The 13535-nt window shown below is 36.9% G+C and overlaps 2 pseudogenes; one reads left to right on the top strand and one right to left on the bottom strand.

Moving 5' to 3' along the window:
• LOC111143585 overlaps nucleotides 1–13535 on the top strand; it is a 59213-nt pseudogene that overhangs the window by 8523 nt on the left and 37155 nt on the right.
• Nucleotides 776–1427, bottom strand: LOC111144163 (annotated as a pseudogene).

Consider the following 13535-nt stretch of genomic DNA (forward strand, 5'->3'; position numbering starts at 1 on the left):
TTTCTACTCTCTTTTAAGACTTAATTGTAGGAGCTCTTGGTGTAGATAGAGCTGTATTATACAGGTGAGCATGTTTCCATATCCTGTAATATGGGAATATTCTGAATTATTTGACAGGTTTTTTTTTTTGAAAATTTGAATATATGTATTTTCCTGGAACAAGGGTCTTTCCCTTCTCACAGACCCAAGAATAAGTTAAGAATCTGAGCTAAAGAAAAGGATTAAGTCAATCACGGGCTAGGCTAAGGAAGCCACCAGATACACCTCAGGGCCATCCAAGTCTGAGACCTTGCAAAGCTGTCACTCAAAAGCGAGAACAGGGACTCACAGCAGAGACAACTGAGCACTGTTTTTATGCTCTTCTTTGTAGTTATATTTCAAGTTCCTTCCAAAACAAGGCCCTAGAAACCCCCAGGTTCAAGTACGTCCCTGAGGTTGGTCCACTGCTGTCTTGTATTCATGCCTGGGTATTCGTTCAGCAACTTTAAACCCCAGGATAGAAGATGTGACACAGCAGAACTTCCCCTTCCGTGGCAGGAGTCTTTCGCTGACGTCAGAGGTGGTGGGGGCAGGCAACGTGGAAAACACACTGGAACTTTCCCTTGGAACTGGGCTGTGATGACAAATGCCTGCCAGATCATCATCATTTTTTCCCTGACTCTTCCTCTAGTTTCTCAAGATTTAACAGAAAATAATCTTCTTCGAAGATACTGGTAACAATTCTAAGAGACAAAGCACGCGCCACCGATGTGCTGTGTTTTCAGGTATGCTGGGTTTAATTCAACTGTCAAATGAGCTGATTGATGCGCTCACCTCGATAGCCAGGTAAGCCCACCTCCTTCAGGAAGCCCACTCTATTCTTGGTAGTGTGACGGGCCACTGAGAGATGGAAAGGACGTAAGAATGCAGAGATCTCCTGGAAGTTCTTCCCCGGAAAGGCAATTCCATGAATGAGGTCTTCCAGGCAAATAACACCATACTTCCCCAGGTGCTCCTCAATCACTGTATTATCTGTCAAAGGGATGGTTTTATTCTTGACCTTGGCTTGGCCACGTTTCAAGATGAGTTCCCGGACAGACTTCAGATTTGGAAATCCCCAGGCCACATAAGGTTCCACTACACGAAGCGTTTTTATGGCCTGGGGGGTTACTCTGAAAAAGACACCACTGAAAATCTTCTTCAGGCGAAGCCTTGCAATGGTTCTCTGCACCACTGAACTCACCCCATTAATCCTTTGGATGCGTACAACAAAGGCCAAGGAATGTTTATCTGGCACTTCCAGGCCACGAGGTTTCACTTCTAGTCGTCTGAGGCGCACCCTGTCACGTTGCTGCCGCCAGGAAGGCCTGATAAGCCTTCCTCTTTTTCAGGAGATTTTGTGGAACCAACGGGATCTTTTTTCTTTGCTCTTCCTCCGCCATGTTCCCGAAGCTCTATTTGACAGTTTTATAGTTAAGTCCAGTGTTTGAATTTCAGCTTAATTTTCTTGAAGCAATGATAAAATTTGTTCATTCTTTTTAGTCACATGTTGTTGCAGGCAAGTGACATTTATATAAGGAAATCCCAAAGTAGAGAAAAGTGCAGATTTTTTTGATTTAGGAAAGCATTTAGATTTTTCTCTCTTTGTTCTTTAAATTGTATTAAGAAATATTCTTCTGCATTTTGAATCTCTTTAAAATTTATATGAGTTTACATTTTCTTCTAATGAGGCAAGAAATTAACTTGATGTTATGCTACAGCATTCTGTGACCACAAGGGCAGTATGTAATGGCTCCCCAAATCAGTATTTTTATTATTAGAGCAATACCCATAAATCCACAAAGCCTGTATTTCTCAGCTTCATCCACATTCCCGGTTATTCTCTGTATTTAATCTTTCCCCATGCTTTAGGCTACCATGTGGCATCCCAAGTAGATTAAGGTGTTCACAGGTCCATGGGATGTGTTTATATGCCAGGATAACGAACATTAGTTCTGCATAATGGAATTTATGTTGGCTAACTTGGCACCGCCCGTGTATTCATATAGATTCCAGGATTTATCATGATTGAGGTTGGCATGCTGACCTGAGCCTACCCGATTTTTATGCAGGGTTTAAGTCTGTGCATCTGAACTTTGGAACACTACTTACTTTATGATTTCAGCTTTTAAAATTGTTATCAAAGAATTAATAACACATTTAGTAAAAGCTCACTTAGTACAGAAAGGGTATAAACAAAACAACAAACTCCATCTCATGTCAGTTACTAGTTTATAAGTACACCCTACCAGAAATGTTCTGTGCATTAACAAATTGTGTGTGTGTGTGTGTGTGTATGCATGCATCTTTTGTATATTATGGGGTTTTTTTTCTCTCTCATACAAAAATTATATCTTGGATATATCTTAGAGCTCATCTCATATCCACACAGCTGGATTTATGTCACTCATTTCCTCTACTGCATTGCGCTGCATTAGCTAGCTGCCCCATGACGTTTTAACCATTCTGCTGTGGTGGACCCAGTTCAGATAGGTTGGCCAGTTGTCCCTCTTTGCCTGGAACAGAGGGACTCTCAGTGCTAAAATCAGCACTGTCCCTGGCAAACTGGAATAGTTTGTTGTTCTGTGTTTAGGTTGTTTTTATTCTTTTTGCTATTATAAACAATGTTTTAATGAACATTGCACTTATATATACTGTGAATGTAAACCTAAAATGCTTAGGTCAGTCTAACATTTCAAATAACTTCTTTTTTCTTTCTTTTTTTTTTTTAACCAGGGCCAGACCAGTTATAACTGTAAATGCTGGCCTTGAAGTTTACCCTAGCATTTTAAATCAAGACAATAAAACCTGCCACTGCCTGAGACAGATCTCAAAGTTTCCTGGTTAGCATTAGTTTCATAATAGTTATTATTGTGATTATCGGTGTAGTCATTGTGAAAACAATTGAAAATGAGTGGGGGAGCTAAAATATTGCTAAAGTATTTTTTGTGAGTATACTCTCTTTTCATAGATTGAATTATGGGAATATCGTTCCAAAGGAGATATGTAGAGGCTTTATAAATATGCTACAAACTATATGAACTTCATTTTAAATAAATGATGCATGCTCAGTCAATATATTCAAAAAGGAGAAAAAGCTAATAAGATTGCAGAACTCATTTATATATATTTTTAAACAGGCCCATGAACATTTTAATTTTCAAAAGATATGATCTTTTCCATATTTAAAATCTGCAAATAGTTGTATGAAAATATTATATAGATTAAATCTATATTATAAGTAATATATTACTAGTATAATGTACTTGTTATTCTACTTGTTCCCTTACTAGCTTCTAAAGAAAACTATAATATTTTGGTAAGTTTAATGTCTGAATTCTTCTCTAGTCCAGTGTTTCTCAAGTATCCCTTATTCGTATGCTATTTTTTGCTACATTATATGATTTTTGCTATATTTTCATTCTACCTGTATTTATAATTTTAGTGGGGTTTTTTTTGTTTGTTTGTTTGTTTGTTTTTTAAGTAGCCTCTGTGCCCTGCATGGAGTGCAACATGGAGCTTATACTCATGACCCTGATATCAAGACTTGAGCTGAGATCAAGGGTTGGACACTTAATTGACTAAGCTACCCAGGCATCCCTAAAGTTTTTTTTTTCTTTAAATTGATACATGTATTACTTAAAAACATTTTAAAATAAGATAGAAAACACGAGTACCTTTCTCATACATGTAAAAATAAGTATTAAATTAAGAAAAATCTTGACCCATTTACTACTAAAATTACCATGAGTACCCTACTTTGGAGGACATTGTTCTTTATGTTCCTTGGTTACACAGAAAAGTCAGAGAACTTCTGACAAATGCAGAGTAGAATGATTGGAAGCTGGGAAAATTTTACTTCAGAAGAGCTAATATAAAAGTATTTTTTCTGATTTTGTTTTTGAATTATTACACTTATTAAAAACATTTTTCAAAATTATATTTCTTTCATTAGATTGCATTAAAAATTTTGTAACATTTTTTCTTAATTTATATTGATTAGCAGTGAAGTTTTCAGATTTTGGACTTTTTTTTAACTGTCCTTCTGCCCTTCACTTACTCTGCATGCCCCTGTGAAGTTGCTAATAATATATTTTAAATTATGCAAATAATCCAAAGGCTTTGAATACACTAAGCAGTAGCTTTCATGTTTTTGATTATGGCACATAGTATGAAATATATTTTGCATCATAATCCACCAAAGACATGTATGCAATTAAAACAAACGTTCCATGAAATCTTACCCTTCAATTTCATTTATTTGATTTATTTTTTTAAGATGGTGGCTAACCCATCCTTTTAAACTAATTCCATGACCCATTAATAAACCTATTCATGACCCATTAGTAAATCATGAAAAACACTGTTCTATAGGAGCTTTCTAATTAAAGGAAGTTTTGGTGGGGTTTTTAGTAAATGAGATGTTATTTTAAGTCTGGTCAGTCATTTCCCTCAGTGAGGTTTATCAATATGTTCTCTAAATGTGAGAGAAAGTTAGGAGATTCATTTCTTTTTCTTAGTTTTTTTTCCCTTCTTTTCCCCTCAAGGTACCATGAAGTAAATGTGCTTAAATTACTGAAGCGTGACTTCAGTTATTCTGTGTAGTTTCATGTTTCAGGAATAATATTAAGACATGAGGAAAGATATAAAAGACTTCACTATATATATACTGTGTATTAGAAATGTGGTATTTGGGAGTGATATTCAAAAATATGTGTAAACTGGATTATAGGATTTGTATATATTTTTTTAATTTCCTACAGTTTTAGTGTTGAATTCCTCACTTGAGGAACTTCCTCACTTAAAGGCAGATGGCAAAGGAGCACTTCTGACGAAACTTAGTAAGTGTTCTATGGAAAAATTATATAATGATTCTACATCTATAGCACTCAGAAAATATTTTAAGATATTTGAATAGTTAGCACAAATAGCTGTTATTGTTCTGTCTTTGACCTTCTGTGCTTAAAGACACTTAACATTGCAACATAATTACCTTGTTGACTTTTAAGTTAGTTCAGATAGAATACATATTTACTTATGGACATTGTGAACAATGTAGCCCATGGAATGGCAAATATGGACTTCAGAAAGTTAAACAATAAATGAACTCTAGGGGAAATGGGTGTCGTTTATAAATAGATGACCTACAGAAGAGTTGCTATTTTATGTCTTGGAGCCACCAGCCACCTCAGGAGTAAGGGTGCTTTAGAAATAGTGGAAGAAGTCTGGGCCACGAAATTTAACTCACATGGCAAATGTCTACCTGACTCTTCCTTTACAAAAAGCGGTTTATGTGGTCCACAGAGCAAGGTAGGAGAACTAAGTGATTATTGCCAAGATTTGTCATTATGTTAGTGACAGTGCTGAGAAGTAACAATAAAGCAAGGAACGAGGACTGAATCTCTTGGATATGTGTTTGTGCATGAAAATCCACATATAGGAGCCAAGCAAGGCATCGCTGGAGGATGACTTTTCAGTGGAGACCTGAAGGAAGTGAAGGAGCTAGGTGTGTTTGAGAAACACAAGGAGAGCGGCGTGGGTGGGTGGGCCGGAACTGGAAGCAAAGTAACCCTGCATTCTCATCCAAGGTGACCTGAAGTTCAACATTTACAGAAGCTTGGAAAGTGGTTTTAAAGGTCTGCTCTCTTACTCGCGCGCTCCACACCCTCTCCTGAGAGAGGTGCCGCAAGCCTGGCGCTCTTAGACCCGGAAAGACCAGGCACTCCCAGCCCGGGCCAGCAGGAAAATCTCAGCCTGCGATCGCTGCTTGGAACCTCTCTGGCGGTCTGGAGCTGCCCAGACAGCCGCCGCTGCCGTGGTTTTGGGTACAAACGGAAGATCCTGCATCCCCAGGGACCGCGACTCGGAACCTGCTCTGCCGGAGGCCAAGTGGGGATTTATATGGGCTCTGCAGCACCCACAGGGGAACAGACTGAGGCTTCTCTCTCAGAGGGAGGTCAGGTGCAGTTTGCTTTCCTCTAAAGCTACAAAAACCATCAAAAGCGGTCAAGGCAAGGAAAAAAAAAAGGTGAACAAACATAAAAACCTCCAGAGAACAAAAGCCTGAAAAAACTGGTTTCCTCAGAGCCCACCCCCTTGAGGCGGGCAGGAGGACTTAACTCAGGGAACATCATTGACTGAAAACCCACGTGGCAGGCCCCTCCCCCAGAAAACCAACCAGGAAAGGAAAAAAAAAAAAAAGACAAGAGAACAACCACCACTACTTCATAGATACAACTTTCATTCTTAACTCTTTCCCATTATTCTGGTTCATTTTTTTAAATATAGATAATTTTTTAACCTATTTACCATCACAGTGAGATGTCCAGTACATCAAATTCCATAATAACCTTCTAACCTGAACTTTTTGATACATACACCTATGTTTTTCTTTTGCTTTTCTATTTTTTTTAATTTTTTAAAAAATTTTAGTTTAGTTTAGTCTAGTTTATTCCTTTTTTATTTTTATTTTATAATATTCATGTAGAGTAAAATTTCAAGGTAACTCCCTTTCCCCAATCAATGCTACCCCTATAGGTAAATCAATTTTTAATCCCCCTTTTTCTTAGGAAAGTTGAGTCCTTTAACAGATATCAAGATATATCCAGGAAGAATCAAAATAACCTTCCTCGCCCACACTGAGAATTTATAACCACCCTCCCATCTTTTTATTCCACCACTGTTTCTGTGTTTTTGTGTTTGTCCTGAGAGTATATAAATCTTATACTTGGGGTTCTTTTTGATGAGGTTCTTCCTTTTTTTGCTTATATATATATATATATATATATATATATACACATATATGTGTGTGTATATATATATATATATATATATTTCTCTTGTCATATACTTTTATCAGTCTTTTTGTCTGTTTTTGTTTGTATACTTCATAAATCTTACCTTGGGCCCCATTTGGGCTGAAACTTCTCTTTTATCTTCCCTTTTTTTCCTGTCTCTCTCTCTCTCTCTCTCTCTCTCTCTCTCTCTTTTTTTTTTCTTTTTCTTTTCTTTTTTCTCTCGTTTGGGTGGGGAATCCTGATTGCTCAGAAGCGTTCCAGGGTGCCCCTTGACTGCACCATAATTGATACATCCAGCTACATCCGTTCAGCCATCTCTCACCAAAATGACTAGGAGAAGGAATGCCCAACAGAAGAAAAATACAGAGGATGGCCCTTCTGCAACAGAGCTAACGGCTATCAATATAGACAATATGTCGGAAAGAGAATTCTTTCCTAACAATTATCCAGGCAATAGCTAGACTGGAGAAAGCCATGGATAACCAAACGGAATTGATTATGGCAGAACTGAAAGCCACCAGGGATGATGTTCACAATGCTCTCAATGAGTTCCAATCTAATCTAAATTCTCTAAAAGCTAGGATAGATAACTGAGACAGAAGACAGAATTAGTGATCTGGAGGACAAACAGATAGAGAGAAAGGATCAGGAGGAAGCTTGGAACGAACAGCTTAGAAGCCACAAAAACAGAATCAGGGAAATAAATGATGCCATGAAACGTTCCAACGTCAGAATTATTGGAATCCCTGAAGGGGAGAAGAAAGAAGTCTAGAAGATATAGTGGAACAAGTTCTCCGTGAAAATTTTCCCAATCTCATTAATGGAACCAGCATTCATGTACTAGAGGCAGAACGGTCTCCCCCCAAGATTATAGATACCAAAAAAACATCAAGGCACCTGATAGTAAAATTGAGAAATCATAATTGTAGATACAATCTCTTGAAAGCCGCTAGGAAAAAGAGGCTCCTTACATACAGAGGAAAGCCCATCAGAATAACATCAGACCTGTCCACAGAGACCTGGCAAGCCAGAAAGGGCTGGCAAGATATATTCAGGGCACTAAATGAGAAGAACATGCAGCCAAGAATACTTTATCCAGCAAGACTGACATTCAAAATGGATGGAGAGATAAAGAGTTTCCAAGACCGGCAAGGCTTAAAGGAGTATGCAACCACCAAGCCAACACTGCAAGAAATATTAAGGGGGGGTTCTATAAAAGAGGAAAAATCCTAAGAATAGCATTGAGCAAAAATATAGAGACAATCTACAGAAAGAAGGACTTCAAAGGTAACACGATGTCAATAAAAACAAAAAATCACACTCAATGTGAATGGCCTAAATGTGCCCATAAAATGACACAGGGTTGCAGATTGGATAAAATGACAGGACCATCCATATGTTGTCTACAAGAGACCCATTTTGAACCTAAAGATATGCCCAGACTGAAAGTGAAGGGATGGAGAAGCATCTTTCATGCCAATGGGCCTCAAAGGAAGGCCAGGGTAGCGATTCTCATATCAGATAAATTAGATTTTAAACTAAAGACTGTAGTCAGAGATACAGAAGGACACTACATAATTCTTAAAGGGACTATCCACCAAGATGATCTAACAATTGTAAATATCTATGCCCCCAATATGGGAGCAGCCAATTACATAAGAAAACTATTAATCAAGATAAAGAGTCATATTGATATGAATGCATTAATAGTAGGAGATCTTAACACGCCTCCCTCAGAAATAGACAGATCATCGAAGCAGAAAATCAATAAAGAAACAAGAGCATTGAATGACACATTGGACCAGATGGACCTCATAGATATATACAGAATATTCCACCCTAAAACAACAGAATACTCATTCTTCTCAAGTGCACATGGAACCTTCTCCAGAATAGACCACATACTAGGTCACAAATCAGGACTCAATTGATACCAAAAGACTGAGATTATTCCCTGCATATTCTCAGATCAAAATGCTTTGAAACTAGAGCTCAATCACAAGGAAAAGTTTGGAAGGAACTCAAACACCTGGAAGCTAAAGACCACCTTGCTTAAGAATGCTTGGATCAACCAGGAGATCAAAGAAGAACATAAACAATTCATGGAAACCAATGAGAATGAAGACACTTCAGCCCAAAACCTATGGGATACAGCAAAGGTGGTCCTAAGGGGGAAATACATAGCCATCCAAGCCTCCCTCAAAAAAATTGAAAAATCCAGAATATACCAGCTGTCTCTACACCTTAAAGAACTGGAGAATCAACAACAAATCAAACCCTAACCCAACTCCACACCTAAGAAGGGAAATAATCAAGATTAGAGTAGAGATCAATGAGGTAGAAACCAGAGATACAGTAGAACGTATCAATGAAACTAGAAGCTGGTTTTTTGAAAGAATCAATAAGATCAATAAACCATTCGCCACACTAATCCAAAAGAAAAGAGAGAAAGCCCAAATTCATAAAATTATGAATGAAAAGGGAGAGATCACAACTAACACCAAGGAAGTAGAAACAATCATCAGAAGTTATTATCAACAGTTATATGCCAATAAGCTAAGCAACCTAGATGAAATGGATGCATTCCTGGAAAACTATAAACTCCCAAAATTGAACCAGGAAGAAATTGACAACCTGAATAGGCTGATATCTAGTAACGAGTTTGAAGCAGTGATCAAAAACCTCCCAAAAAACAAGAGCCCAGGACCTGTTGGATTCCCTGGGGAATTCTACCAAACTTTCAAAGAAGAAATAACACCTATTCTCCTGAAGCTGTTTCAAAAAATTGAAGCAGAAGGAAAACTTCCAGACTCTTTTTATGAAGCCAGCATTACCCTGATCTCCAAAATGGGCAATGACCACACCAAAAAGGAGAGTTTCAGACCAATATCCCTGAGGAATATGGATGCTGAGATTCTCAAACAAGATCCTAGCAAACAGGATCCAACAGCACATTAAAAAGATTATCCACCATGACCAGGTGGGATTCATCCCTGGGTTACAAGGGTGGTTCAACATTCGCAAATCAATCAATGTGATAGAACAAATCAATAAGAGAAGAGAAAAGAACCACATGGTCCTCTCAATTGATGCAGAAAAAGCATTTGACAAAATCCAGCATCCGTTCCTGATTAAAACATTTCAAAGTATAGAGATAGAGGGAACATTCCTCAACTTTATAAAATCTATCTATGAAAGACCCACAGCAAATATCATCCTCAATGGGAAAAAGCTTGCAGCCTTCCTGTTAAGATCAGGAACACGACAAGGATGACCACTCTCACCACTCTTGTTCAACATAGTATTAGAAGTCCTAGCAACAGCAGTCAGACAACAAAGAGAAATAAAAGGTATCCAAATTGGCAAGGAAGAAGTCAAACTCTCTCTCTTGGCAGATGACATGATTCTTTATATGGAAAACCCAAAAGATTCCACCCCCAAAATACTAGAACTCATACAGCAATTCAGCAACGTGGCAGGATACAAAGTCAATGTACAGAAATCAGTGGCTTTCTTATACACTAACAATGAAAATATGAAAAGGAAATTAGAGAATCGATTCCATTTACTATAGCACCAAGAACCATAAGATACCTGGGAATAAACCTAACCAAAGAGGTAAAGGATCTGTACTCGAGGAACTACAGAACAGTGATGAAAGAAATCAAAGAAGACACAAAAATATGGAAGACCATTCCATGCTCTTGGATCAGAAGAATAATCATTGTTAAAATGTCTATACTGCCTAGAGCAATCTATACTATTAAGAGTGCTGAATGCCTGCCCTTGAAATAATATTATAATAATAATATGGAGTGATTTTCTAAAGCTCAGAAATCTACTTGCCACTATGTAGAATTGTTTTTTGTTCTTGTTTCTGTTTTAGTTTTTGTTCTTTTTTTTTTTGTAATAGCAAAAACAAATAAAAAGCCCAAAACAATCCAAATAACCTTTGACAGGAGAATGAATAAATATATTATGGGTTTAATATATGATGAGAAACTATTCAACAGTGAAAATTAACCTCAGCTATTTCCAACAGCATGGATGAATCTTAACAAGGCTGTTGAACAGAAAGCAAACCACAGAAGAATACATATGACCTCTGTTTGAAGTAACCTAGAAAAAGGAAAAGCAAACTGAAAAATATATTATTTAAGGACAAATATAAAATATAGTGAAATACTGAAAACAGGAAGGGTGTACTTAAAGTTTAGGATGGTGGTAACTTCTGAAAAAAAAAAAAAGATAAGGGAACACATGGATACCTTAAACATTATTGGTAATATTCTAGTTTTTTTCATTGTGGTGTGCCTGTTTTATTAACATGCCTCATATATTTTTATATTAATCAAGTATTCTATTATAAACAAAACTTAAGGGTTCCCACTGAATAATAAATCTTTTTGGATACTGTTATTCTTATACAAGTGTAGTTTTTCAGAATTCTGGTAGAATTGGATCAGGGTTGAATATGGCTGGCTTTGGGTTTATACTTACAGATTTCTCTAGATAGTTTGATGTCATAGATTGATGTTATCATTAATTAGAAGCTTTTCTGTTTCTAGGATGAATCCAAATTTAGAGACAAACTCACTCCAATTACTGTTTTTATGGAATATCAGCTAGATTACAGAACAGCTGCTGATGCGACAGGTTTACAACCCATTCTTAATAAGTTCACTCCAGCCAACGTTTGTTGACAGTATTACACTATCTCCACTTATCACTAATTTTATACTTTATTTTTTTTAAGTTTTATACTTCATCTTTTTAATTATCATGTGGGGTTGCTTTTTAAATGTTGTGTTTCTAGTCAAAGAAGCCAGGGGAAAGAATCTGAATTTTCAGGTCACAGATATTTGAAGCCACTCAGAATTTGCAGAGAACATGCAGAATATGCAGAGAAAGACAGGGTCACATTTCATAGATGCTAAGTAGTAAAATAGTTCAAGGAGAACAAAGTGCCAGTCTATTTACATACTATTTTACTGTTTTTGCTAAACAAGTTTTATGTGTATGTTTTCTTTGATTTACATTTTAATTATAAAAATAATATATGTGTACACATATGCAACCTCTTACATCTATGTCATTTAATTAATTCACATATATTATTTCATTCCAGTGAAATTGACAGCTAAGATCTGTATTGTGTAATTTTATTCTGTGTAGCTGCATATCCCTTGTGACTTGGAAGAGGAAACCTTTCATTACTTTCCCCCTTTAAATCATTTTCTCTCACTCCCTCTTTTTTTTTTTTTTTTTTTTTTTTGGTCTGTCCCTGGGCTTGAAGCTTTTTGAATATTAATAGACCAAGAATGGCTTCCTCTTTTTCTTCTTTCTTCTTTTAAAAATTTTTAGATTCCTTCTTTCACATTTTGCCCACCTCTTCTGCTACTTCCCACTGTTTCTCTTTTTTGCATTTTCCATATTGATCTAGCCTCCAGATCTAAAGGGAGAAAATTCAGGGTTTTTGCTTATTTCACCCGTCGTGGATTGGTAAACTTCAGTGCTTCTAGTCCCTTTTCCTTCATCTCCTTCCAAATGGCCATGCATATGCTGGACTCATTTTGTCCAGTTTCCATTCCCTTTGGTGTGCCTGTTGGAATTGCTTCCACGTGCCCATAGCTCCTTATTCTTTTACACTCTGAGGCCATTTTCCATGATGTTGGCAGAGGCATAGTCCGCAACAAGAAATTCTAAAAGGGAATTTGTTTCTCCCAAGATAACGCAACTTAGCTAGCAGCAGCAGGTTCATGCTGATCCCTCATTTCTTTTCTTCTTCTTCTTTTTTAAATCTTCATTTCTTGACTGTACTTTCTCTTTTATATGACACTTCATTCCAGAATCATAACAACCTAATTTGAGATAGAACTAAAATGTTCCAGCTAATTTTATTATATGCTGTGATTGTTTTTCTTCCTTTTCATTCTTGACTAGCTACACTGACCTATTTAAAAATAAGAGGCCATGGGGCTCCTGGGCGGCTCAGTCATTTGAGCATCTGCCTCTTGATTTCAGCTCAAGTCATGATCTCAGAGTCCTGGGATCGAGCCCTGTGTTGGGCTCTGTGCTCAGTGGGAAGTGTGCTTGAGGATTCTTTCTCTGTCTCTCCCTCTGCCCCTCCCCTCACTCCCACATGTGCACATGCCTGGGCGTGCTCTCTCTGTCCCTAAAATAAATACGTCTTTTAAAAAAAGCAGCCATGATACTTTTTACTTCCAGGTATGCAAACAAGTTGATGAGTGTATATAAATATATGTGTGTTTATGTATATTCACATACACCTACATATACATTGACTTATATTGATTTACACTGCATATGTGTCCTACCTTGGTATTTTTTCATGTAGAAACAATAAAATGCTTTTTTTCTAGGCCCATATTCTGCTTGACTGTGGTAAAGACAATGTCTGCAAACCCAAACTGGAAGTTTCTGTAGATAGGTAAGTTTTGCTCGAAACAATAAACAGTATAACAAGAAATTTACATGGAAGAAGACACTTTTCTGTTCAAAGCAATAGTATATTTTAATGTGAACTAGTTATAAAGGAGGATAATTCATAATTTTCCGTAATAGTAAAACTATCAGTATTGAACTTTAAAGAAATAAGCACTGTTTTCACTACTTGCCTAGGTTGGCAAATCTATTTCCATGCAGGATGAGTAGTGTTACAAAGTAATACCTCTTAAAGATATATTTCATTATAGATAC

Source organism: Enhydra lutris, unplaced genomic scaffold (assembly GCF_002288905.1).
Source record: "Enhydra lutris kenyoni isolate GAN:26980312 unplaced genomic scaffold, ASM228890v2 scaffoldscaffold1, whole genome shotgun sequence".
NCBI classification, from domain to species: Eukaryota; Metazoa; Chordata; class Mammalia; order Carnivora; family Mustelidae; genus Enhydra; species Enhydra lutris.